Source organism: Arachis hypogaea, chromosome 19, assembly GCF_003086295.3.
Source record: "Arachis hypogaea cultivar Tifrunner chromosome 19, arahy.Tifrunner.gnm2.J5K5, whole genome shotgun sequence".
NCBI classification, from domain to species: domain Eukaryota; kingdom Viridiplantae; phylum Streptophyta; class Magnoliopsida; order Fabales; family Fabaceae; genus Arachis; species Arachis hypogaea.
In genome coordinates, this window is record NC_092054.1 from 140,163,276 (window position 1) to 140,168,985 (window position 5,710).

General features: G+C 40.1%; 1 non-coding gene across 1 annotated transcript; it reads right to left on the bottom strand.

The window, feature by feature from the left end:
* Positions 1–5,181: 5,181 nt before the first annotated feature.
* Positions 5,182–5,288, bottom strand: LOC112781131 (small nucleolar RNA R71). Its single transcript, XR_003191925.1, has one exon. It is a non-coding gene; the product is annotated as a small nucleolar RNA R71 (small nucleolar RNA).
* Between the last annotated feature and the right edge of the window lie 422 nt (positions 5,289–5,710).

Consider the following 5,710-nt stretch of genomic DNA (forward strand, 5'->3'; position numbering starts at 1 on the left):
CTTTTCCTATCATACTTATCTTTTCCAAATCACTTTTTCTATCATATCTTTTTCAAATAATTTTTGAAACCTACCCCCCTTCCCTTTAAATTTTGGTTCAGCCTCTCCTCCACAAGTTGCGCTTGGCTCTCCCTCTTTCCCTCTCCTCTCCTTTCTTTTGCTTGAGGATAAGCAAACCTCTAAGTTTGGTGTGTTTATCCGTGATCACTAAACCAATACCCACTAAGATCATGGCTCCTAAGGGAAAACAAACCGACTCAAGAGGCAAGAAAGAGAATATTCCAAAACCACTTTGGAATCAAGGGAAGTTCATAACCAAAGAACATTCAGACCATTTTTACAAAATAATGAGTCTAAGGTTAGTGATCCCAGAAGTTAAATTCGATCTGAAAGAAGATGAATATCCGGAGATCCAAGAGCAAATTCGAAACAGGAGCTGGGAAGTCCTAGCTAATCCTGAAACAAAGGTGGGAAGAAACATGGTTCAGGAATTCTATGCTAATCTATGGCAGACGGACAGGCAGAGAATAGCTAGAACCGCATTCTATGACTATAGAACTTTGGTCAGAGGGAAGATTGTTCACACCCACCCTGATACAATAAGAGAAATCTTCAAGCTGCCTCAACTGCAAGATGACCCAGACTCCTTTAATAGGAGAATGATGAGATCAAACCTGGGCTTGGATAAAATCCTAGAGGACATATGCCTCCCTGGAGCTAAGTGGACAACCAACACAAAGGGTGCCCCGAACTAACTCAAGAGAGGAGATCTCAAACCAGTTGCCAGAGGCTGGCTGGACTTCATTGGGTGCTCTATACTGCCCACTAGCAACCGCTCTGAAGTCACCATCAGAAGAGCAGTGATGATTCATTGCATTATGCTGGAAAAAGAAGTGGAAGTTCATCAGCTGATTGCTTGTGAGCTTTACAAAATTGCAAACAAGAACTCCAAAGATGCCAAATTGGCCTATCCAAGCTTAATTTCTCTGTTATGTAAAGATGCTGGGATAAAGATGGGAGTAGATAAGTATATCTCAGTTGAGCAACCAATCACCAAAAAGTCTATGGAAGGACAACAAGTGCAGGACGACCCCCTCAAGAGAAAAGCAGAGGAGTTCCTCCCGGAAATCCCTCAAATTGAATACTGGGAGCGCCTAGAAGCATCTGTCACCAAGTTGCAAGAAGCTGTGGATCAACTGAAGGAAGAACAGCAAAATCAAAACAGCATGCTCTGTAAACTGCTTAGAGAACAAGAAGAGCAAGGGCGTGAACTGAAGGAATTAAAGTGTCAGAAACTATCTCTTGAAGGGCCAAGCACTCCACAGACTAAAGAGGCATCCACCTCCTAAATTCAAAGTTGTTGAGTTCTAATCTTAGCCTTAACTCTATGATCATTGTTCTTATTTAAGTTTTACCTTAGAAGTTATATATAAGTAGTAGTAATTAGTATCTATATTTTGATTTTATCTCCAATTAAGCTATAATTTATTTTTCTCATCATCATTAAACATGAATAAAATAGCAGATTTTCTTTAGAATAAGGAGGCAATAGCTATAATTTATTTTTCTCATCATCATTAAACATGAATAAAATAGCAGATTTTCTTTAGAATAAGGAGGCAATATTTTTTGAGTTTTTAATAAAAAAAATTCTAATTATTTACATGTGGTGGCAATGCTTTTTATCTTCTGAATGAATGCTTGAACAGTGCATATGTCTTTTGAATTTGATGTTTATGAATGTTAAATATGTTGGCTCTTGAAAGAATGATGAAAAAGGAGAAATGTTATTTGATAATCTGAAAAATCATAAAAAAATTGATTCTTGAAGCAAGAAAAAGCAGTGAATACAAAAAGCTTGCAGAAAAAAAAATAGCGAAAAAAAAAGAAAAAAAAAAGAAGAAAAAGCAAGCAAAAAAAGCCAATAGCCCTTAAAACCAAAAGACAAGTGATGCCAGGGCATTTTGGCCAGTTTCACTGACCTTTTCTTTACTGTTTTAGGGTAGTTTCATGCATTTTCTTAGGAAATAAGCAAGTTTTGGGTAGAATTTCACTTACATCTTGATTTAAGCATACATTGCGCACTTTACATGATTTCATGAGAATTTTGCATGAATTAGATGACAAATTGGATGATGCATGTCTCATGATGTGGATTAGAACTTTGATGCACTTTATTGCTTGATTTCAGGACAAAAGAAGCAAGAAAGAGCCACGTTAGTCTAACTAACGTGACCACTAACGTGGAATGGGAGCTAGCTTGCAACGTTAATGAGAAAAGTAATCGCCAATAACGTCCTCGAAAGCCATCATAGCCCACGTTAAGAGTCACGTTAACTAAGTTAACGTGAACTCTAACGTGGAAGAAAGAATTAAGGCCAACGTTAGTGACACTCACCTTTGTCACTAACGTTGGACCAAGCTCATAAGTGGCCACGTTAAGAGCCACGTTAACTCAGTTAATGTGGACTTTAACGTTGGGAAGCTAAAGAGAAGCCAACGTTAGTGACACTCACCTTTGTCGCTAACGTTGGCCAAGCCACAATGAGCCACGTTAGTTGCCACGTTAACTTAGTTAACGTAGAAGCTAACGTGGAGAAAGCAAGTGATTCCCAACGTTAGTGACACTTACCTTTGTCACTAACGTTGGGATGTACCACCACAAGCCACTATGAGCAACGTTAGCTCCCACGTTAACTTAGTTAACGTGGAAGCTAACGTGGTAAAGGAGATGATAAGCCAACGTTAGTGACACTCGCCTTTGTCACTAACGCTGGAGATGGCTATCATTACCACGTTAGAAGCCACGTTAACTTAGTTAACGTGGACTCTAACGTGGGAAGTAGGGGCACATTGGAACGTTAGTGACAAAGGTAAGTGTCACTAACGTTCTCGAAGGATTGGCAAGCCTACGTTAAGAGCCACGTTAACTGAGTTAACGTGGACTCTAACGTAGGGGGAAGGAAGGACTCTCAATGTTATTGGAAAAGGTGAGTCCCAATAACGTGTGCGAAGGACCAAGAGGCAACGTTAGTGGTCACATTGGTACCACTAACGTTGAAGTTAACGTGGATCATCTCTGGGTCAGGAACGTTAGTGAAAAAGGTGATTGTCACTAACGTTCTCGAACTCACACTCTCACTTAACGTTAACGCCACTAACGTCCTGAGCTAAAGACCCTTCCTACTTCACACTTTCTCTCTGCAAGTAAAGCTAAGCCCACTGCAGAAGATAACTGCTTCAAACTCAAGATCCAAAGGCCCATATCCAAGACTTGAAGAATCAACTAGAAGATCAGAAGAGTAGTATATATAGGGGTAGTTTTGAATCAGGAAGTAACCTTTTTTGGGGGGGGGGAAGTTGGAACTTTGGAGAACTACTCTCTGTATAATTTTACTTTCTCTGCACTTCTAGTTTTATTTTTCAGAATGTATTTTCCATCTTTGTTTTCCATTCCCAGAGCTATGAACAACTAAACCCCTTTCATTGGGTTAGGGAGCTCTGTTGTAATTTGATGGATCAATATTAGTTTTTATTACTCTTCTTCTATCTTTTCTCTTGATTTTACTAGAAAGCTTTCAATCTTCATCCAATTGGGTAGTTATCTTGGAAAAGAAGCTATTCATACTTGGATCTCTTCTGAACCTTGAAAGAGGAATGAAAAGATCATGCTAGAAATGCTTTCTCATGTTGGACCAAATTGGGTTTGGTTGGATATGGTGACTATAATCCTACCAACACTTGATTTGGGAATGCATGTGGTATAATCAGTGACCATACTTCATCTCTTCTCATGAGCAATTGACCAAGGAATTGGCTATTGATCAAGATTTGAGAGATTGAATTGCCAAGGAATTGGAATTCGATCACTTAAGATTGCCAAGGAGATCAATGAATGCATTGATTGAGGAAGAGATGAAAATGAACTTGATCCGGAGAATGCAACATCTCCTAAGCCCAATGAATCCCCATTTCTGATCTTACCCATTCTCTTTAATTTCTGCAATTTACTTTTATGAGCATCTTCCCCATTCCCATTTACAATTCTGCAATTTACTTTCCGTCATTTACTTTCAGCTCTTTACTTCCAGCATTTACATTTTCTGCTATTTACTTTCCCGCCATTTAATTTCCTGTAACTCTCAAACCAAATTCTGCTTCGCTCAACTAGAACATTCCTCTAATTAAAGTTGCTTGACCAATCAATCCCTGTGGGATTCGACCTCACTCTATTGTGAGTTTTTACTTGACGACAATTCGGTATACTTGCCGAAGGAAAATTGTTGAGAGACAAGTTTCCGTGCTATCAAGTTTATGGCGCCGTTGCCGGGGATTGATTTTGTATCAACAATGACTAAATTGGAGGATAACTAGATTGAGCATTTTTCTTTTGTTTGATTTAAATTTCTGTTTGAGTTAATTACTTTCAGTTTTAGTTATTTTCCTCCCTTCCTCCTACTCCTTTTTCTTAGTTATTTACCATTCAGTTCACTAACCCACTAACTGTTTGATATATTGCATCACTCACACTAACAGCAATTTTAACAAGAGTACTTTCTGCATCTATTTCCTTGCTTGTGCCTTGTTGGTTGTATGACAGGGAGAAGAAGCGGGGCTTCAACTTCCTTTGATTCTGAACCTGAGAGGATTTTCCTTAGATTAAGGAGGGAAGCAAGAGGAAAGAGAGTAGTTGGTGCTGAGGAAGAGGAGGAGTACTTTGAACCAGACATGGATGAAAACATGGAGAACCATCATGAAGAAGAGGCTCACAACCATGGCAGAGAAGGTCCAGCGCATCAGGCTGGACAAGAGAGAAGAGTTATGTGTTCTTACATCAACTCAAACCCAGGAAACTGTAGAAGCAGCATCCAAAGGCCAACCATACATGCCAACAACTTTGAACTAAAGCCACAGCTCATCACCCTTGTTCAGAACAATTGTTCATTCGGAGGAGGTGTCCAAGAAGACCCCAATTAACATCTAACCACCTTCCTGAGGATATGTGATACCGTGAAGTCTGATGGTGTTCATCCTGACACCTATAGACTACTTCTGTTCCCTTTCTCACTCAAGGACAAGGCATCTAAATGGCTGGAATCCTTCCCAAAGGAGAGTTTAGCAACCTGGGAAGATGTGGTGAACAAATTCTTGGCAAGATTCTATCCTCCTCAACGGATCAACAGGCTGAGAGCTGAGGTGCAAACATTCAGGCAGCAGGATGGTGAGACTCTATATGAAGCATGGGAGAGGTTTAAGGATCTGACAAGAAGGTGTCCACCAGATATGTTCAATGAATGGGTGCAACTACACATTTTCTATGAAGGCCTCTCTTATGAATCAAAGAAGGCAGTAGACCATTCATCCAGGGGATCTCTAAACAAGAAGAAGACCATTGAAGAAGCCATAGATGTCATTGAGATTGTAGCGGAGAATGACTACTTCTATGCTTCTGAAAGAGGCAACACTAGAGGAGTGATGGAGCTAAACAATGTGAATGCACTGCTGGCCCAAAACAAGCTTATTACCAAGCAGCTGGCTGACCTCACCAAGAAGATGGAGAGGAATCAACTGGCAGCAATCACCACCTCATCAGCAACCCAAAAGGGAGTGAATGCTGAGGCAGAGGAGGAGCAAGAACAAGCCAACTACATTGAAAACTCACCCAGGCAGACCCATGATCCTTACTCTAAAACGTACAACCCTGGTTAGA